The sequence below is a fragment of the Anolis carolinensis genome, chromosome 2, assembly GCF_035594765.1.
Source record: "Anolis carolinensis isolate JA03-04 chromosome 2, rAnoCar3.1.pri, whole genome shotgun sequence".
In the NCBI taxonomy this organism is placed as follows: domain Eukaryota; kingdom Metazoa; phylum Chordata; class Lepidosauria; order Squamata; family Dactyloidae; genus Anolis; species Anolis carolinensis.
The window spans coordinates 260,118,697-260,141,547 of NC_085842.1; the positions used below are offsets into that span (position 1 = coordinate 260,118,697).

Genomic DNA, 22,851 nt, shown 5'->3' on the forward strand with positions numbered 1-22,851 from the left:
TACTAAACTCATAGCAGCTTGAGGCAAACATTTATGTGTATGCAACTTCATAGATATACCTTTGTCAGTATAGATGAGATGTGTATATGGTATGCAAGTTAACAACTTTAAAGCAATATTTTAGGTGTATGATTATATATATAAGTTATCACAATTCTGTCTTGACTTACCATGGATTAAAAACAAAAACATTGTTACTTGCATCTCACATTGAAAGCCAACAATGTGGTTTACTAAAATATGACTGGTTGGGTTGTGTGGACCTCCCTCTGCTAACAAACCATGATTTGTTATCTAACCATAAACAACAATACAATTTATTTCTTCTGTGCGGTCAATTTAAATCATGGCTTGTGACACTATTAACTGTAACAGAGGCTTGTCCCCTGGCTTGTTTCCCTAACTTCTCAACCTGGAACATGAACAGAGAAATGGGACAGTACAACAGAAAAACCATGGGCTAAAATAAAAGATTATGACATGTGAAAGCATCCATTGTGTTCCTTGTACTTGTACAATAAATTCCAGGGATGAAACCATAAATTCAGATAGCTTCAGGAATTTTTCTGTTGACATAGCTAGATTTTGTGATATATAGTAACTGGTTGAAGTGGTCTCAGACATATACTGCAGTGTCACCTCATCTTAATTTGTACAAATGCTTATATTAATTTTATAATTACTAAGTTGATGCAGTATTATCAAGAACGTGGTTGGTAATACCATTATTGGATGACGAAAATATCACAGTTGTGTTATATGTTTACTCGTTAGTTATTACTGGTTAATGAATGCCTTGAGTAATCCTCAAAAAGTATTGCTGATTTTGAAATCTGATTTGTCAAATTGACATTTCTGATGTTTATATCCTGACCATTCTCCTGTTCTGCATGGTATTTTGTCTCTATATTTAGCTCCTGGAAGGAATGGACTTTTCTAAAGCACAGGAAGGCCCATCCAATTTCACACTGGGACAAATAGGCTTCCTGCAGTGACTGATGTTGACTGTCTTTTTGTGAAATTTTCGAGAACCATATGGTCACAGCACAGGTCTTTTTACACCTTCAGCTCAACATATGAGATTCAAAACTACATTTTTTAACCTATTGATGGATGAACATTTTCATCGTGTGTTGTGTTTTGGATGCTTGTGGAGATATGGGAGAGATAAGTCTGTAATCCCATTGCATCCCTTGTCTCATATCGCAGGATAAACTCCAAAGATCAGAACAGGTCAATAACTTTGTTAGGCTATCTCAAGGTCAAACAAATATTGCACAAGCTGTGAAGTCTACAGAACTTTTAATCAGACAAGCAGTAAATGTGTGTTTGTGTATAGGGCTGAAAATTAGATTCATAGAGTTGGAAGGGACACCATGAGTCTGATTCCAACCTAACAATTCAGTGCAGGAATGCCAGCTAGAACATAGCCATCAGGTAGCTATATAGCCTCTTTATGAAGATCTTCAAAGAAAGAAACATCATCCATCATCTCTGTAAGTAATTGATTTAGGTGAGGTTCTAGGAGTAGAATCTGCATTTAAGATGATCGTTAGAATTGGGTTTCCAAACACCGAAAGCTAGGGACAGCCCTTGGCAATGTCATTAAGCATTATGCATTAAGCACCAGCCACAGTTGTTCAAAGCTAGTCATTCAAACACATACACAGAGATCACAATATACTATACTCTTTGAAAATTTAAAAAGAAATCAGCTAAAGGATTTATTTCCAGATCAAAGTGAATCAAAGGGATTATTTATTCTCACTTACTTAGGGAGATTGGATAAGGAACATTTGCACATGTTTACCTGTATTTACCCAGAAGGTGGATGCTGAAAAAAGTGCAGAGAGTGAGCCTGATACTACAGGGATTCAGAGGGAGAAAGCTAACTCAGTAAATAGGGAGACTATCTGGAGAGTCTATGCAGGTTGCAGCAAGTAAATAATTAAGCTTTTCAAATTGTAGCAAGCTGCTTCTTTAATAGCTGAGCTGGAGATTTGTTCTTTCTTCATGCCTGGACCTGAATCTCCCAAAAGTGGGGAATTTGCACACTTATTTCCCATCTGGATATAACCCACAAGAACTGGGGACTCAGAGTCAGGTTATAAGATCTAACAATCCAAGTTTGGGAACCTCCTAAATTATACTGAGTGTGATGGCATGCCCAAGCCTTTTGGAAAACTATAGTGTCTCGCTTTACTCGGGGCTATCTGTATACCTTCTATTAAGATCATGTGATGTCTCATGGGCCTTGTAGTCCCGTTCCTAGTACTATTGTGGCAGACGAAGAGGAAAACATGGGATTTACACCGTTTCAGCCAGAAACGGAGCCCTTGCACCTGGAGGATGTTTGCCCTCAAGAAGTCAGCCAAACAAGCCTTGGGCAGAATTCTCCCCCGTTTTCTCGTAAAAATAATTATAATAAAGATAGAGGCGCTAGGGAGGCGAATCGCCGAAGCGCCAGAATCGCAGCCAAACAATTAGCTGATTAGGTCTGCTTCCCTTGGGAAATTCTAAGGAGTTTTGCATCTGGACTAAGTTGAGTTTCACTTCTAGTTCTCCAGGGAAAGTGTTCTTCTGGCGGGAAACGAGACCCTATTTAGGTGTTTGCCGCAAAGGAAACTTTGCGGAGTCAATTCGTCAGCTGGAGGAGTGAGATCGTGTGTAGACTTCGTACTCCAGTTCCCTGTTTCCCGGATCAAGTTTCCAGCCTTGCCTTGTCCCGCGTTTTACCACGGACCTTGTTTTTGCTCTTGTTGCCTTGTTTCGAGTCTTGTTCTAGCCAAGTATCAAGTTTGCTTTCCAGCCTAATTGCCAAGTTTCTATGGACTTAAGGACCTTGTCTTCTCCCCACACTTTACTTGGCAAAGTGTGTGTTTCGGTTATTGGATTATAACTTTGGACTTTAATATCACATATTGGACATTATTTTCCTGGACTATATTTGACCTTTCCTGAAAGGTCTACTTCTGAACTATATTCTACACTTGTTTTATATTTCCTTAATAAAGATATTAGATAGATTCTGGTCTCTGCACATGGTTATTGGTGCTCTGCAGCCTGGGTCCTGACAGATCAAGACCCTTAATAATAATAATAATAATAATAATAATAATAATAATAATAATAATAATAAAACTTTATTTATACCCCACCACCATCTCCCCAGCGGGGACTCGGGGCGGCTTACATGGGGCCATGCCCAGAACAATACAATATAAACAGCATATAAAAGAACAACACATCACAACACAGTAAACAATACAATAAATAATAATATCCATTACAATGCAAATCAGGAAAACAGTAAAAACAAGGGCAGACCACATGAACATTAAGTTAAAACTCGGGGTGAGAAAGACATAAGAATAAAAAACCACAGCGACCAGGGTCATAAGAAAGTGGTGTAGTCCAGAGGATAGATATTAGAGGGAGCAACGGAAAAAATATATAAAGTAGTTACTCTCCAAAAGCACAACGGAAGAGCCATGTTTTCAAGTCCTTCCTGAAGGCTACCAATGTGGGGGCTTGCCTAATCTCAATGGGCAGTGAGTTCCAGAATCGGGGGGGCTACAGCAGAAAAGGCCCTCTCCCTTGTTCCCACAAGGCAGGTCTGGGATATCGGCAGTGGCGACAGGAGAGCTTCCCCTGAAGATCGAAGGGATGGGTAGGCTTATGATAGGAGATACGGTCACGGAGGTAGGTGGGTCCCAAACCGTTTAGGGCTTTATATGTGATGGTATACACCTTGAATTGGGACCGGAAAATAAACGGCAGCCAGTGGAGCTCCTTGAACAAGGGAGTAGATCTCTCCCTGTAACTTAACATACAGAGGCACTTTAGGCAAGGTGAAAATATAACCAAAAGGAGTTTACTGAAAACAAGATGAATAAAGGGTTAACTCCACCTGGGGCTATTATAAGATAACTTAGGACAATACATTACAAAAGGAGGTTTTGCTGGTTGCAGTCATCTCTTTGGAGTCTTTGAAAGTCTTCTGCCTCTGATGATAAGTAATGGTTTACAAGCTGGTGCTCATAAGCTGTGTCAATTTTCTTGCTTGTGAAGCTTAGGCTGGTCAAAAGCTTATGTTGTCTATGGGACTGGTGGTATATGAATACTGGCTGAATGCAGGTGCTAAGGATGCCTGTTTTGGATTGCTTGGGTTTAAGATTACCAGACAATGCCCACATTTCTGGTCACTGTAGCTCTGCTGCAGAAAAAGGAGGAGTCTAGCTCTGAGAGGAAAAGGCAGCCAAACTTCACACTGAGAAAAAGGAACAGACAAACAAGGAAAGACTTTTGGATAGCCAGATTTTTGAAAACAGAAAATCTGGCTATCCCTCAGAATTATCTCTATTCATAGACAAAGCATAACTTAAGCTTCATAAATATTCAGAACATTTGAAATTGAATGAGAACCTTATTTGATCACCCAGCTAAGTAATAAAAGCCCTTTCCAAAAGACATTTCAGAGTAGGTACTTCATTATGTCCTTCTGCTTACTTGCGTAGTAACCATGATATAAAATAAGCACTAATAGGCAATCTCCTTTGTAGCTATAGGAGGTAATAGTCCTTTACTAGGTTTACTTTTTGTCACTTGTTAACCATAAATGGCTTTCAAGTAATATTTGATAGCTAAAACCAACATCTTCAGGTAAATTACTCTAGCTCACAATTTGGACAGGCAAACTACTATAACTGCTATATCCTGTACTGTTAGGATACAACTAGATAATGCATGGGAAGCCCTTTGAACTCTTGAAAGCATTATATATTTCTACCCACTAGATGCCGGGAGAAATTAATCCATCATTTAGCAAAGTAAGGGTTATACTGGTACTGCTGTTAACATTGATATAATAGCCAAGTGTTGTTACGTGTTTCACAAACACAGTCTAGTTGTACTCCTTAGGATAATTCTGTATTGAATCTGTAATTACAAATTATTATTCTCTCCCCTACTAAGATACAAGAACCAAGGCAAAAAGGAGAGCATCTTGTTATCTCTCTCTCTCTCTCTCTCTCTCTCTCTCTCTCTCTCTCTCTCTCTCTCTTGTGGATTTATGGTATATTTACGGTTCATTCTTTCTGAACTCATTTGCTGATGCAACATTTCTGCTTTTAATACTTCTGTCTAGTGAAAGAAGGCAGGTACCCTTTGAACATGTTCAAAGTTTGCTTCCTCACACTACTAAGTAACTCACACACAGACATAACTCTGTGATCTGGTTTAAAGGTAGATTCCTGGCCAGAGAGTATGCATTCCAATTAGGATAAAACCTGGCGCTTTTTAATATTTCTAAGACATATCGTCAGTGTTGTGTAGTATTTAAGTGCTGGACTCAAGGTGCATCTACACTGTAGGATTAATGCACTTTAGTGAGGCACCAGCACTCTTTAGCAGAGAAGGCTAAAGGTCGTGTAAAAATGCACCTTTCGTAATTTCACAGCATTGAGCCATGCCAGTTAATCGATCTTAGAGGAAGACAATGGAAGAAATCTTGTTGGGAAAGACGTCTGATAGTATTTTCATTACTAAGAGTCAGTTTGAATGAACATACCAATAAGGGCTTGTATAAATGAACACAATGGTTTATGTGAACATTTATAGTAAAGGTGAAGAGAAAGTAAAGTAAAGTATTATAGTAAAGGTGACCATCATGAGAAGGTCAAGGAAGAAGTGATGAAAAAAACAGTGTTCTCTCTTGGGGAACAAGATATAAAATCCCCCCCCCCCCACACACACACACACATATTTACGTCTACCATAATTACAAGTCCTGCCAAATTATGGGGCATTAAAAAGGACAGTTTGAAAGGAAAATGAATATTCTCTTGAAAAGCCAATTATATGTCTTAAACTACATTAGCTGTCCTGTACCAGTTTTCAGACATGGACTTTCATATAAATCTTATGTTTACTGGTTCTTGAAATTTTTCCCTCCTCTTGCTACTCAAATCTCACCTTGGGAGTACTGCTGTTTGCTATTTTATATGGCAACCATAACAGGAGATACTGAGCAATAAACAAATCATTTTTATTTTATTTTAAGGCTCGACAGCCGTTAGTCCAAGCAGGGTTGTGTTTATCTCATAGTAAAGCAGGTCTTTCTCCTATTATAATCTTATGAAATCCCACCCCATGGATACCTGAAAGACCAACGTGTCCTGCATATCTGGAGTTGTCTTATTTTATAAGACAATTGCCTTTTTCCCACAGTAGTTTGACTTATCAGTAAACCCACTGCGGATATTTTATTTTGCATCCCCATGTCAAAAGGACTTAGATTCTGCATCCTCCTATTTACATATGCTGCTTTAGATATGGGAATTATTTCAATTTATGGCAACCCCAAGGAAAGCCATTCTTGGCAAGGTTTGTTCAGAGTTCCTTTATCTTCCTCTGAGGACAAGAGAATGTGACTAATTGGGTTTCTATTGCTCCAGAGTTGTAGTCCAAGTCGCACCTTGCTGGCTCCAGACATGCAAATATTTAACGTGAATTCTATTCTAACTTTCATTGATGGTGGCATATACACAAGAGGTTTTTGCTAGCCAATGCCATCTTGTTGGGTGTTACTTAAATCTATTTGAATTTAGAAAAGAAGTTTTATTTGGAAGCTGGAACCAAAGATCACTGTAGTTATTCAAGATAAGCAATCTGTTGTATAAATGTCCTGTACTTTCGTAATCTTAACAAAGGAGCCTGTTACATTACAACAGCTTCCTTCCCATTTCTTAACCCACAGTCAAGAAAGATTACTAAAAAAATGGTGTGGTCAATCTACTCTTGGGTGACTGTTAGTAAAGGAAACACAACTACAATAAAATGTTAGTAGGAAGAGAAACAAGAGGTTGCTTCATAGGCATAGCTTATTAAGTCAAACTTATCCGTGGATACCACACTTATAGTCCTTCACATAATCCTGCCCCCCAACTATAGTGTGCCTGACCAGGAAACTGTTGCCCTTTGCTCTGTCCATTGCAGTATTCATGTAAATTCTTCTTATCAACTTCAGAAAGGGTAAACCTATGCTTCCCTTTGTGCCTTTACACCTGTCTCTGAAAAAATGGTATTGCTTATATGACAATGTCATTTGCAAGTTGGACTTATATGTTCACAGTGTGGTTATTGACTCAGAGTATTGTCTGGATTCTAAATTCTATACTAGAGCCATTGCATTTTTTTTGTCTTTTTAGATAAGGTCTGCTTATGAGATATGTGTGTGATATAAAGTGTGTTCCAGAATTTTACAAAATTGCAGGCAATGCCTCAAGGGAGATAATGGTATTATTGAAAGAGCAGCTCAGTAAGTCTTCTTTATTTGGGACTAAAGTCTTGACCAGTGACCCCTTCAACTCAGGATAAGTGATGTCCAGAACTACAGTCGGGACTGAAGAAGCAATTTGTTTTCCTTCGCATGGTTTCTCTTGATCCAAATTCTATCTACTACATAGATAGCATCCATGAAAAGCCAGGTCTCCCATAATTTGGACATGAATAGCGAGGGAATGTAGAGGAGAGGAAAATGGATATCACAGTTGAAATATATATCCTTTGACCTCAATAAAAACTCTAGCTAGATGAACCTTGTTGAATGTAAGTGCATAGATGTAGCTAACCCAGGGTGTTGGACTGGATGGTCCTTATGATCTTTTCCAATTCTATGATTCATGTCTCGTATATATCATACATGTGATCTGGTCTGATTAGTTTTTATCCATGCAATTTTTCCACTGACTATTCCCAGGGTGAATGAATTGTATTCATATGTGGTCATATTTAGAGAGAGCTCATTGAAATTGATAGGAATTGAATTGTCTTAACTTACTTGTTCCCAATAGTTTTAGTGTATCTTCTTTAGGTCCTACTCAAAATAACCTTGACTATGTTATGGCATTTTTCAATTCACAAATAACCAGGAGGTAAAGGCCTCTTGCATATCATTATCTGTTTAGAATTTGCATATAATATCTGTTGGAGAAAGAAGATAATGTTCCCAAAACAAAATAAAACACACGTACACAATTACCCATTTACTGTTAGATCTAAGTTTGTTGTCAAACAAATGTACTCTACTAGATGTTAGACTAGTAGTATTTGATAATGTGTGTTATCAACTACAAGTAAACCATTTTTGTATCATCAATCAGTCTTATCTTCTGAATTATGATTGTTGGATAGTGAGAATTTGAAGTTATTGGATGAATCTTAAATTGGAGATACCATAGCTTGGAATAGTTCCTTTTTTCGACTGTAACTTCCAGAAACCCTCTGGAAACACTGCATATATTAACTCCCAGTGATTCTGGGAGATTAAGTAATTTTGTCCAAGGTCTATGAAAAACAAAACTAAAAGTTCAATTCGTGCAAAGGCATTGCTATCAAAAGTATTGCCAGCATGGTATAGCTATTTGTGTGTTGGATTGGGATGTTGGGAGTCCAGGGTTCAAACCCCTGCTCAGCCATAGAAACCACTCTATGACTGTGGGCAAGTCAAGGCAATAGGAAATTTCATCTGAATAAATTTGGCCAAGAAAAACTATGATTGATGGCCATAGTTCGGAGTCGATATACAGCCACAGCAACCAGGATTACTGGGCTAATATCACTTTGTTACTCCTTTGTAAAAAATAATGAGAATCTCTGTTTAACCAGTTAAACCTGTGCTGAATTCAGTAGAAATAACAACAACAACAACAGCAACAGCAACAGCAACAACAACAACTACTACTACTACTACTACTACTACAACTTTATTCTTGTATCTCGCCACTATCTCCCTGAAGGGGCTCGGGGAGGCTTACACAAGGCACAAAGTGCCTAAAAACAGGACATGAAATAAAACACAATATAAAATACAATTGAATAAAACACATAAGCATGTAACAACAGCATAAAACTCAAAATAAAACAGCGCTCATCCATCAATAGTGATAGCTAATGTACGCATGGCCAGGCTGTAAACGATAGGGCCAGGGAATGGGAATAAGTACAGAGCTGTAACCACGGGACGAGGACATGGGATAAAGTGCAAGGCTGCATAATAAATTCATAGATTAACTAGGGACTAGGCGTTCTCAAAAGCTTGTTTGAATAGTCAGGTCTTCAGGCCCCTACGGAAGGAGGACAGTGTAAGGGCTTGTCTAATCTCCCTGAGGAGGGCATTCCAAAGCTGGGGTGGGGGGCACCACTGAGAAGCCCATTCTCTCATCCCCACCAATCGTTGGTGGGGAGATGTTGACAGAACCAAAAGGAGGACCTCCCCAGCTGATCTTAGAGCCTTGCCAGTTCATGGAGGGGGGGGGAGGTGCGATTACAAAAATAGCCAGGACCCGAACCGTTTCGGGCTTTGTAGGTAATAACCTGCACTTTGAATTGGGACCGGAAACTTATCGGGAACGAATGGAGCTGATTTTAAAATTCTACTGCAAATATTCCCACACAAAAAAAACAGTTGATCGTAAATCAAGTTTATTGTGGGGACACTTGTTTGTGCTCTGCTTAACTCTGAATGCTTTGAGAAAGAAAAATTTTACCCTGTTTCCCCTAAAATAAGACATCCTCAGAAAATAAGACCTAGTAGAGGTTTTGCTGAATTGCTAAATATAAGGCCTCCCCTGAAAGTAAGACCTAGCAAAGGTTTTATTTGGAAGCATGCCCACCAAACAGAACACCAGAGCATGCAGGATTGGTAAATGTACATACCATAGAGTGTTGTACATGGAAATAATGGTAGTAACAAGAAATTCTTGATAGGATTCACAGTTTGTCTGGCTATGCTGGTTTGTGATGACAACTACTGTACAGTATATAATAAATGTTCTTTCTTTTTTTGTTCAACAATAAATGTGAATTCTTCTTCATGGAAAAATAAGACATCCCCTGAAAATAAGACCTACAGCATCTTTGGGAGCAAAAATTAATATAAGACACTGTCTTATTTTCAGGGAAACACGGTAGTTCTCCAGCATTGAAGCAGTTTCATTAAAAAGCTATAGAATGAAACGCAGAACCTTATCTTTGTTGGACCCCACTGCTGTCTATATATGTTCCATTGGAAAACTTAACTGTATTGTATAAAATGAATAAAACTACAACGGAGGGAGGGAGGGAGGGAGGGAGGGAGGGAGGGAGGGAGGTTGCTTGCTAGTAAAGTACAGATTTAAGTGGCATGTGCATTAAGCTTCACTTGCTAATTTCTCTGGATGGTGAAAGAGCATGAGTTCATGGATAATGTATAGCAGAAGCCTTACTTTTAAAAGAGTCTGGAATGGGCACACATACATGCATAGCTGGAATATTTCTCAAGTAATCTGAGCAACTCTCCTTCAGTAAAACCAGAGACGGGCATGTGCCCCCCCCCCCTTGCACACATGTGCACACTGTACTTTGAAACTTTCTTCTGATTCACAAAAACAGCTGCCTTGGAGTTGAAATTGCACCAGTATTTTTAAAAGCCATTTTAACTAGGTGAGCACCAGACCACTTCCATCTGTGTTTGTCCATTTGGTAACAATGAGTGTTGGAAATGGTGTTCAGTCACTATTTTCAAAATACAAGCAAGCTTCAGTAGAATGTTTAGGGTTGCACCTGGCTGTATTTAAATAGGCCTATTCATTGTACTGTAGCTTTTAGTACCATTAATAAAAAGGGGAAAATATTTATTTTAAAACACACTTATAATGAGGATTAAGAAATTCCTAATTACAGTGTAGTGTGGGAGGCTAAAAGTACATTTTAAAAATCCTGGTGATTTAAAGTAGAAAAGCTCTTAGCTTTGCTTTCTTTTCTAAACTTAATAAACATCCTTACACCTTCTGTTTCCTCATTATGTTTCAGGTCTTGGTTCACTCCTGACATACTCACCATTGCTGCTGATCAAAAACCAAGGAGCAGCTATGTCAAAATACTTCAGAGGTATGTGTTTTCCAACATATATTATGTAGACCTTTTCTTGAGGCCAAGTAAAAACTCCTGTGTGTATGTGGTGTGTGGCTGCCTCTCTAGGTTCCCTAATTGCGGAAATGCTTTGGTAAAAAATACAGAAAATTGCACTCTAGATCCTTAGATGTTCCATTTCATGGCTATTTTGGTGGGACTGATTTTTGGGACCTTGAAATAGCCTCACCACCAGAACTGGAAGTAACCATGAAGACCGTTGATCACTCCCCGGTGAAAATTGGGATGCACACAGTCCATGGACCTTCCATAGTTGCCCACTTTGACTTTTTTTGTATTCATCTGGTTGCTGAGTTTGAATGAGCATGTTTACTCAAATGGTGGATGATGTGAGTTTTCCTTCCTTGTTCACAGAAGAGGAATTTGGTGCCCCTATCTGTAGTACCAAGTTGGGGGTGACTGCCCCTTGTCATCAGAAATTGCTACAATATGGGTGTCCCCAGTTTTCATCTGTACATCTGTACATTGGGAGACATAGTTAATACATGTAGGCAAAGTCTATGCTACCTACATATTGGTAAAATGAATGTTCTGTTCAGGTTTCCTATAAACAATCACTTGTACATGAAGGCTGTTAGCACTGGGACATTAAGTGCATTCTTGGAGTACCAAATTCCATATTTAGTGTTTATTTGATACTAATTTTTATTTTACTTCAGCTAAGTACAGTGAAAGAAAAATCTTCCATTTCTGAATAGCCATGTTTAAATATTTGTGAGAATGTTATATCAAAAATGGAGTCAACTTGTTTGATCCTCCAGAGACTAGGGGTACATCTACAGCAGTGGTTCTCAACCTGTGGGTCCCCAGATGTTTTGGCCTTCAACTCCCAGAAATCCTAACAACTGGTAAACTGGCTGGGATTTCTGGTAGTTGTAGGCCAAAACACCAGAGGACCCACAGGTTAGGAACCACTGATCTACAGTGTAGAACTAATGCAGTTTGACACCACTTTGACTGCTATGGCTCATTGCTACGGGATCATGGATGTTGCAGTTTTACAAGATCTTTAGCCTTCTCTGCCTCAAAGTGCTGGTTCCTCACCAAAGTCCCATGTCTCCATAGCATTACTTCATGACAGTTAAAGCATCAAACTACATCCGTTCTATAGTGTACATGCATCTTAGGTCAAGTTCGACATATCTATCAAAATATTAGGAAGAACTTTAGATGGTAAGAGCCGTTTGGCAGTGGAATATGTTACCTTGGAATATATAATGATGAAGTAGATTTATAGTACTTTAATTGTGTAGTGTGAAAAAGTCCCAGGCATAATATTAATAATGGTTTAGCATTATGTGAGAGAAGCTGTGGCATATTCATTAGAAGATTAGTAGAATATTTTCCTTCTGTTTTCAGATGATGGTTTCATGGTGCATTGAAATCTTAATTATATGAAAATCTTAAACAGTGGCTTAACTTAACTCTTAATTTATTGCAACACCTAAAATTCATAAGCCATGGTTTGAACTTGGATTGTTTCAATAAATCATAAATATTTAAATTTGTCTCAGTTCGAGTGCATAGCTGAACTGCACTAAGTTGAAAATAGATGGAAAAGAGCCGACCTCCTCTTTGCAACTGTGGTGAGTGAGATGGAAGCTGACAACCTCAAGACTAATTTACTTAATGCCAAACCAGAGTTAAATATTGTGTTAGTATGCAACTATTTTCTTTGGTTGCATAACAGCCATAAGTAATCTGATGCCCTCCAGATGTGCTGAATTGGGGTAGCCAACATTGTAGTATATTCATCTTAACAGACTGTTGTTTTAGAGGTGGATCTCATGCTCATCTTAAACAAAGTCTCACTGGCCTCGAATGACTTTTTTTAGTTAGTTGCAGCTGATCCCTTGAGCATGATAAGTTACTCAGTTCTTTGGTGATGCTGGTTTTTTTTTTGGACTTGCTTCATTCTGGCTGACTAAATTATTAGCTACAGAAAAGTTACAAAGGGGTGCATGTCTACCTATATTCCTGGACTTCGTTTTTGCACTCAATACAACAGCCATAGTAGACTTCTGGATCAACTAAATTTGCTAAATTTGCCAAGTGGCAGGGGAAGCCATATCATATATTATCTGTGCATTCATGATGGTTCACATTGCTGCTAGCTGTACTATTTTGCTCTTTTGTGTTGTTGTTTTTTAAATAGTATTTTATATAACCCCATCCTGTGGCTATCTTTTGATGAAAGGAAGGCATGCAAAGTTGACTGTCATCCACAAAAGGTTGTGTTCATCTTTAAAAGTAGCACAGTTCTCCCTTTGCAAACCGTGCCTTAGGGCTTATTATATAAACTTAAGATTTTAGCATTCATTTAGAGAAACCTTTTTCATCCTGCTGCATGGCCATACAGCCCGAAAGACTCACAGCAACCCACAGCTCCGTAGGTGTGTTAGATTACAGCATTTGCCATTTTCCTGCCAATGTGGTTAGCCAGGATGATAGAGGTTGTTGGCAGGTAGTTTGGTTTGAGCATGGATTATTGTTTACTATTACATCTTGTGTAATATTGAGGATTGAATAGGTAAGGAATGGAAAAGGTTGTTTTAGGTATTTGTGAGCATTTATTTTGGTCTTGTAAATATACATCCAGTTGGTTTATATGGCATTTCACAATGTAATGTTTAGTAAAAAGAGAGATTCTTTATCCTAAGGAGCATGTAGACTGTTTTGTACATTTTGATAGAGGACATGGAAAAATGGATTAGTAGATAACTAAGAAATTCAGTTTTGAAAGACAGTATATTAAATGCTTATATTTCAGGGCATGGATTTATAAACAAAATATATGTATTTGTGGCACTTATATTATTATGTCATGATCTAAATGCTTTGTTATTGTAATTAACTTTATACCCTGCCTTTACCCATAAATTGGGACAATCTCATTGCTAAATCAGCTGTTTGTATAAAGTTGATAGTCTAAGGGTGCATCTATGCTGTAAAAATAATGCAGTTTGACACTGCTTTAATTGTCATGGTTCAGTGCTATGGAATCCTGGTATTTGTAGCTTGGTGAAGCATCACAACTCTTTGATGGAGAAGGCTGAAGACCTTGTAAAACTACAGCTGATACAATTCCATAGCACTAAGTCATGGCAGTCAAAGTGGTGTCAAACTGCATCAATTATGCAGTTGCATCCTGAGATGCATGCTCCCACAAAATTATTGCTAGCTATACCCATAGTGCTAGGAAATATTTTGCATATGTAGCAAAATATAATTTAATCCATGAAGTCTTGGGCCGTAGTAAATGTGTTAGTTTGCAACCAAAATAGCAGTGTCATACCCGTCCCATCTCCCCCCACCTTCGTCCTTTGAACAAACAAAAATGGCACCTATAATGGGGGCAATGTTCTCCTGTGCCTGTGGCAAACAAGTATAAAATAAAGACCTCATATTTCAGATTTGGGACTATAAAGCCCTGGTAATTTTAGAAAACCGAACAAGGAAGCTACTCAAATAGAACATGAGACAGGAAATGTCATGCTTAAGATTAAATGCTGAACTGATGCATTTTCACCCAGCCCAGTGCTCTGTTTGTACATTGAGAGAGAAATATCTGCATTCATACCAGTCAGGGAGAATTAGCAGAACCCCTCTCCTCCCAATTCAGATAATACCCTTATTCAGAAATGGTGACTGGGTTCTTTGGGCTTGTTTACTGCTGTGATCTTAAAAGTGTACATGACATTAATATCTCTGTGCTGTAATAAGCAAGTGGAATGGAAATGAAATAAGCTAGGAGCCAGTGTGATGGGGGTGGAGAAAAAAGGCTGAAAATACAGAGAACAGTGATCTCCCTGTTTATGGACTTAGAACTACAAAGGGAAAAATGAGAAAGGACATTGAATAACATAATGTTGAAGCCAGCTCCATAACATTCAACTCTAGTATTGGAGTTGCCACCGCACCCCAAAATAGATTTCCCAATAACAGTTTCAATGTGCTTCTGAATGTACCAGATGTTCTTGCCTGGCTCATGTGCTATTTACCCCTTTGGGTATTGCCTATATATATTAATGAGCAATTAATTTAAACGGCATAAAATGGCTATTTGCCCACGGCTGACTGGGTGGAGCTAGAATGGTGTGTCTTTGAAGATGTATTTACTGTATTTTAGTTCTGTTTTTACCACGCTGTTACTATTTAATTGGGGTTTTTTTAGTTTTGTGTTGCTCTTTTAAAACTCGTCTAGTGTTGATTGTTAGCTGCCTTGAGTCCCCATGGGGAGAAAGGTGGGGTAAAAATAAAAAGGATGATGATGATCATCATAATAATGATATAGATTGTACTGAATGTATTGGGTTATGAAATCCATTGTGTGACCTTGAGGAAGTCACTGTCTGTCATCCTGACCTACAGGATTGTTGTGGGGATTGATGGCCCCTCTACCCTGACCACATATGGCAGAGCTGATCCGGAGTGAAGTACTCCAGATCAGCACTGAGCTTTCAATGGGTGAAAAACTCGGGGCTATGTCTGTTTTTATTGTTGCTTTTATTGTTGTTTTTATTATTTTTATTGTTATTTTAAAGCTAAGTGTATTGTTTTAATCTATTTCTGTAAACTGCTCCGAGCCAAACTGGGAGTAGCAGTATACAAGTCAAATAAATAAATAAATAAATAAATATTCATTGAGTGGTACTGAGCCAGTCAGGTGGTGAAAAAGAGTCTGCACGGTCAGTCAGTTACTCAGTTTGACACCACTGGACAGCCACTCTTATTATCCCCACTACACCACATCATCACATGGGGTAGTTTCGGCAGCATTGGCTGGTTCCTCAATAGTTTTATGACGGAGCCCACCGGCTCCCATCCGACGACATAAAACTACTTCCAGCGGGGCTCAGTCAAAAAACAACTAAGGAACCAGAGCATGCTGCTGCAGTGGCAACACAGGGAGCTTCCTGGCTTCAATAGGCGTCAACGGGGGGGGGGGGGGTTGACAGACAGCCGATTCTTCCTCCCATGGGATGAAATAGGGGAGAAGGTGGGTGATGCAGGGCGTGAGGCAATGGGTTCCCCCTACCGGGCACCACCGAATTCGCCATGATGAATGGTGATTCCAGTGGCAAATCTGATGTAATCGGTTATGTCCTCAACTTAGTGATGATCACCAAGTACGATATTGCTGGTAGTTGTTGCTTGTTGCATGTTCTGACACTGGCCAGAGGGCCACAACAATGCAAGAGAGGGGAGGGGAGAAAGGAGAAATCGCCCATCCTCCCCAATTGCTCTGGCACTTTCGCTAGCATCAGAATATGTGACGAGCAATTAATGGCATCAATTTCATAACCATCAACTTAGGTAATCACTAAGTTGAAGAAATATAGTAGATTGTAAGTGCAATTTCCAGTCCTTGGGCGGCCCGAGCCTGGGGAAAGCAGGATGGCTGTGTATAGCTGCATTCTGTTCCAAATCAGAACTGCTTACACATGCCCAAAGTTCAGATGAGGTTTGGACCTTCGAGGATGCTTCAGGGCCTTCCCTGACTTTGTTTTATATTGAACAATGCCTCATTAGGTGCATAAGTTTCAAGTGTCATGTGGACTCCATGGAGTCCATTCACCCCCGCCCCGTTTCATTTGGCCTGTGTAGATGAACCCAAAGTACAAAAAAAGAGAGACTTTGATACCACTCTCGAGTTTATGGAAAAAAATGTTTTATTCTGTACATGTACATTATGTGTAGGAAGGAATCAGTGTTGTATTTACTGGCTACGTATATGTAATTGTGAACGTTTGGATCATAGACAATTGGATGAAAGCTCTTGTATCCAGATATAAGAGCTTCCAAATCAGTTTCTACTTGCTCAAATCATCAAGCACAGCATGGATTTATTTTACAAGTATGAGCATTTGTGGTTTAAATTGTTTTCCAGCTTTTGCTGTGGCCTTGTAAATGACAAAGTTCTTCAAGAAGAGCTCAGTGTTTTCTCATTTCAGAATACTATAGCTGCTCGGTATGTACAGTTTTTATAACAGTGATCTTCATTGTGCAAAATACAGTCTTAAACCTTCATTGCCAAAGTACATAGAAATGAATTTGCAAAACAACATTTATTTCATTGTAAAGTTTCTCTATAAGTTCTTGGCAAACATAATACCTCATGATGCAGGCTGTGGCAGTCTAATATAATGAGGCATCTAAATTATTTTTAAGTATAATGATATCATTACTAGTGTATGTTTCTAAGAATTGAGATGCTGGAAGTAGGGCTTAACATTCATGCAGCATTTCAGTATATGTAGAGTGAATATAAGTTTTATTTTTTATTTTCATTCTGAAAACAAAGCCACGAGGCATGTCTTAAGGTTGTCATTAATTATAATTTGTATTTAAATGGAAATTAAAGCTGCGAGAGAGTGATATCACTCACAGCCACCTCTTCTGGTGACTCAGTGATTGAATTTGGATTGGGTGGGCAGGGTGAAGATGTTGCCCTCTCCAAATAAGAATTCTGCTCCTTCATTACAATCCCCATATTTTTAACACTGTTTTTCAACCTATCAATCATTTCATCCAAAGAAAGGGGGCAGGCAAAATTACTGATGGAATACAAACAAGAATTCTAAATATGAGTGATTTTCAGGGTCTTTTTCTGCAATGGTTAGTAATTTGAAGATAAGTGGAAAAGGAGGATAAAGGAGGGATGTCTGAATTTTTTTCAGGAGAAGAGTTTCAAATATATCCTGATTTTTCTCCCCCAAAGTCCAGGAACAAGTCAAACAGTTCTGTGTTTTTATAAAACACATGCTATGCAAAGCTAAATGAAATGCTTTGCCTAAAAGTAGCAGAATGTTCATGAACCCCTTGGAACGGTAATGCTCCAAAGTGATTCCAGGAACATATCCTATAATTATGTAGGATTTTTTTTGGTCCTGTTGTGGCCCACCAACATTCTCTCCAAGAGCCAAGAATCTCTTTCATGCTGAGAACTAGATTCCATTTCAGAACGGTTCTCCAGCATGTGTGTGTGTGTGTGTGTAGAGGAAACAACTACAGCATATTTTAGTTTAAAGGTCTTACTATCAGTAACTAAGCCTAAGGAGAACCTTTTAGAATAAAGAAGCAACTGTAGAAAAGTCTTAATTTAAAGTGAAATGAAGCAATCACAAAATGATATTCTCATTCCGAGGAGTAGGAGATTACCACCCCCTAATTGTCAGGATTTGTCTCCCCAAAAGGACAGGGAGCATATGGAAGAGATCTCCTTTTCGTCACTGAGGTTCCTCATTTCCCCGTGATTTTGGGAATTCCCTGGCTAACACTCCATGACCCAAACATTTCTTGGTCCAGTAGAGAACTCCAGTTTGCTTCAAAATACTGCCAGAACCACTGCCTAGTAGCCAAGGTCTGCCATGCCACAGATACAGAGCCCATCATCACCTTGCCTAAGAAATATTCGGACTTCTGGGATGTATTCAATGAGAAGGAAGCCGAAAAACTACCCCCGCATAGACCCTATGATTGCACCATTGACCTGGTTGAGGGGGCCCCAATTCCTTGAGGACACCTCTACTCCCTGACCGAACCAGAGCAAGAAGCTCTCAGGGAGTTCTTAGAGACAAACCTCCGTAAGGGGTTCATCAGACCCTCTCAATCCCCAGCTGCTTCACCTGTGCTGTTTGTGAAAAAGAAGTCAGGGGACCTACGCCTTTGTGTGGACTATCGGGCTCTGAACAACATCACAAAGCCGAACCGTTACCCATTGCCATTGATCTCGGACTTATTAGACCGACTCCGAGGAGCAAAAGTTTACACCAAACTGGATCTTCGTGGGGCATATAATTTGATTCGTGTGAGGGAAGGGGACGAATGGAAAACCGCTTTTCAGACCAAATTCGGATTATTCGAGTCCTTAGTTATGAATTTCCGTTTGTCCAACGCCCCCGCCACATTTCAACATTTTGTCAATGATATCTTCCAGGATTATCTAGACCGGTTCTTGGTTATATATTTAGACGATTTTTTGGTGTTCTCGAAATCGCAAACAGAACATGACCAGCACGTCAGACAGGTGCTACAACGATTGCGGGACCATGGACTATATGCTAAGCTGGAAAAATGCGCTTTCGATTTGCAAGAAGTAGACTTCCTGGGGTACCGCGTCTCGCCACTGGGGCTATCCATGGACCCGGCAAAAGTATCAGCCGTACTAGAATGGCGAGCGCCAACCAACAAAAAGGAAGTACAACGCTTCTTGGGGTTTGTGAACTACTATCGCAAGTTCATTCCAGATTTTGCCTGCTGGACTGATCCAATCACCAGCTGCATCTGGGGAAAACAACCTTTCTGCTGGACTGAGCAAGCTGAGAAAGGATTCCAAAAACTGAAACAGTTATTCACGACCCAGTCAATCCTGCCACATCCTGACCCCAAGACCCCCTTTGTAGTCCAGGCGGATGCCTCGGACGTGGCGGTGGGAGCTGTACTAATGCAACCAGTGGGAGAACATCTCCATCCATGTGCTTATTATTGACGTCAGCTAACAGCTCCGGAGAGAAATTATACCATCTGGGAAAAGGAACTCTTAGCCATAAAGACAGCCTTCGAAACTTGGAGGCATTGGCTAGAAGGAGCTAACTTCCCTATAGAGGTTCATGCCGACCATCGAAATCTGGAGCACTTAAGGACCGCACGGAAGTTAAACCAAAGGCAACAGCGCTGGGCTTTGTTCTTTGAGCGTTTTGATTTCCGGATCCACTATGTGACTCCTGCCCAGACCAAACAAGCAGACGCCCTATCACGGAAGCCAGAGTATGCAGCAGGGCGTAAAGACATCTCAGAGACCCATTTGTTACAACCGGAAAACTTTGCCACACTCACGGTGGGAAATATCAAATCTACTCCAGTTGAGCCAGCTTCACCTATTCCGGAATCCACAACCACAGACTCTCTTTTTACCCAGGAAATCAGGGCCAGTCAGCAGGCAGATGCTTGGGCCCAAGAACAGATTCGACAGGGACTACGTTTCCCATTTTCGCTAAAAAATGGGTTATTGTGTTACAGGAATCATGTTTATATTCCTCCGGGGCCTGAGAGGGGAAAGCTCTCAAGTTGTGTCACGACAGCAAGCCTGCTGGACATTTCGGACTGTTTAAAACTATACATTTGATCTTGCGAGATTTCTGGTGGCCCAGAATTCGTAAAAATGTGGAGAACTATGTCGCCACCTGTCCTACATGTCAGCGTTCCAAGACACGCAGGGAAAAGCCGACAGGACTTTTGTACCCCCTTCCCACACCATCTCGCTCGTGGGAGATAATCTCCGCAGATTTCATCACGGACCTGCCGCCGTCTCTTGGATTTACCACGATCCTAGTAGTGGTGGACCTGTTCACCAAGATGGCCCATTTTATCCCCTGTGAGGGGCTTCCTACAGCCAAGGAGACCGCAGACCTATTCCTTCAGCATGTATTCCGATTACATGGCCTGCCCAAGAGTTTGGTCACTGACCGGGGAACTCAATTCACCTCTCGCTTTTGGAAAGCTCTTCAAAAACTATTGGGCATTGACTCACGTTTATCCTCAGCTCACCACCCTCAAACGGATGGACAGACTGAGCGCACCAATGCCACTCTAGAACAATATCTTCGCTGTTATGTCAACTACCAACAGGACAATTGGGCGGCCCTGTTACCTCTTTCGGAGTTTGCTTTTAACAATGGTGTCCAGAATTCAACCAAGGAAGCCCCATTCTTTGCAAACTACGGTTTCCACCCCCGTTTCTTTCCTCCCGTCGTAGAGACTTCGGAAGTTCCTGCAGCGGAGAATTGGCTCCAGGAACTCACAGTGGTGCAGGAGCTATTACACCAGCAACTCGATCAAGCCAAAAAGGACTACAAACGTCATGCTGACAGCCATTGCCAGCTTGGCCCTGAGATCAAGGTAGGAGAACGGGTATGGTTGTCCACTCGCTTTCTGCCCTCCCAACGTCCCTGCCGGAAGTTAGATGCCCGTTTCATTGGTCCCTACCCAGTAGTGGCTCAACTTAACCCCGTGACTTTCAAACTCCAACTTCCGCGTTCCATGCACATTCATCCGGTGTTCCATCGTTCCCTCCTCCTTCCGGCGGATGGTGTTCGTCCAGATGTGGGCCGGCCACCTCCGGCCCCTGCTTTGGTAGACGGAGAGGAGGAATTCGAGGTCCAGGACATTTTGGATTCTCGCCTACATCGCCGCCGTCTCCAATATTTGATTGATTGGGTGGGCTACGGCCCTGAAGAACGCTCCTGGGAAGATGCTTCCACAGTCCATGCCCCTGACTTAGTCCGTCGCTTTCACCGGACTTACCCTTCCAAGCCGCGTCCCCGCGGATCTCGAGGGGGGGCCCTGGATGAGGGGGGCCTTGGGAGGAGGGATAGTGTGATGTCCCATGGGCCTTGGAGTTCTGATCCCAGCGCCATCGTGGTTGATGATGATGAAAACATGGGGTTTTTGCCGGTTCAGCAAGAGACGGAATTTTTCCAGATGCCTGTTGTTGATGATTCTACCCAAGAGCCCATTATAAAAGACCTTGAGCAGGCCTTTCCTAGTGCCTCCCCCCCTTTTGCTAGGAAACAGTCCTATGCTGCGAGTCGGGGAGAAAAAGAGCAGTTTCGGAGAAGCTTGAGATTAGCAGCTAAACAAGACGTTAATTAGCTATGTTCCCCTGGGAAATTCTAGGGAGGAACGCATCTGGAGGGAGATGTGTTTCGCTTCTCTTTCCCTTGGGAAAGGAAGCTCTAGACACCTGCTTTGCAGGAAGATGAGACTTAGTTAAAAGTGCCCGAGTCAACAGATCAGCTTCAGGAGTGATTTCGTGTTCCCAGCCAAGTGTAGACTTCGTAAAGTCTGCAACTCCAGTTCCCTTGCCTTGCCTCACCTAGCCAAGTATTCAAGAACTATCTTGCCGTGTTTCCAGCCTTGGACCTTGTTTCTAGTATCAAGCCTTGTTCCCTGTTCTTGCCGTGGACTTACTTTAAACTTTGGAAAGATCGTTGGACGCTTCCCCACTCTATTGTTTGTAAATATTGTTTGTTTCGGTGTGGATTTATAACTTTGGACTCTAATATAAAATATTGGACAATATAGATTTGGACTATAATTGACCTTCCCTGAAAGGTCTTTCACTGGACTACATTTCCTACTTGTTTTTATTATTCTTATATATTTCCTTAATAAAGATATTAGATAGTTTTTGGCCTCCGTGTGTCGGTTCTTAGTGCTCCGTTGCCTTGGGCGTGACAAATAAGTTGTTGCTTCCTCCCTTGATGCTCATGAGCAGCTGAAATGAACCCAGGTACTCCTCTGCAGCCAATACGCGGTAAGAAAAATGAACTGCTCCCGGCAACCCCAGGATGTTGTTGTGCCCCAGGATGGGGCCTATAAGTAGGAGGTACTAGATAATCTTGCACCATGACACCCTCCAAAGTGTGTGCGCAAATGTTACTCCAATCATGCCCAAATACATTGCCATCTGGACACCAGCCTGAGTCTGTCTTCTTTTCCCAAAAAAGTGCAGCTTCTAATGTAGTGGACCAACAAATTCTGGCCATAGCTTAAGCTTCCCAAAGTGGCTGACATCTCCTACTGAGTTATTAAAAAAAATAATACAATTTTCAGTACCTCATTATGGATTAGTGAAAAACTCTAATTATTTGGATGAAATGATTCTTTTGTTTCAGGGTGTTCTTGAGAAAGAACATCTGTCTTCTTGGGATACTTCCCATGCTCTTGTTTGCCCAGTGAACCCCTCTCATGGGAAGCTGCCATGTGGCTATGCTGGGAGTAATCATATGCCATTTTTAAAACAAATTAAAAGGATGTGAGTTTTTGACAGTATGAACACTGGTTGACAGGGTTTGAGTCCTCTTGGCTGCTACTGTG

At 40.6% G+C, this 22,851-nt stretch overlaps 1 protein-coding gene across 2 annotated transcripts in view; it reads left to right on the forward strand.

Annotated features, from left to right (window-relative positions):
• Positions 1-22,851, forward strand: part of marchf3 (membrane associated ring-CH-type finger 3) — a 163,573-nt gene that overhangs the window by 14,056 nt on the left and 126,666 nt on the right. For both annotated transcript variants that reach the window (XM_062972135.1, XM_003216406.4), the window contains one exon: positions 10,852-10,929. The gene's annotated coding sequence lies outside the window, so the exon portion shown is untranslated. The remainder of the gene's footprint in view (positions 1-10,851; positions 10,930-22,851) is intronic.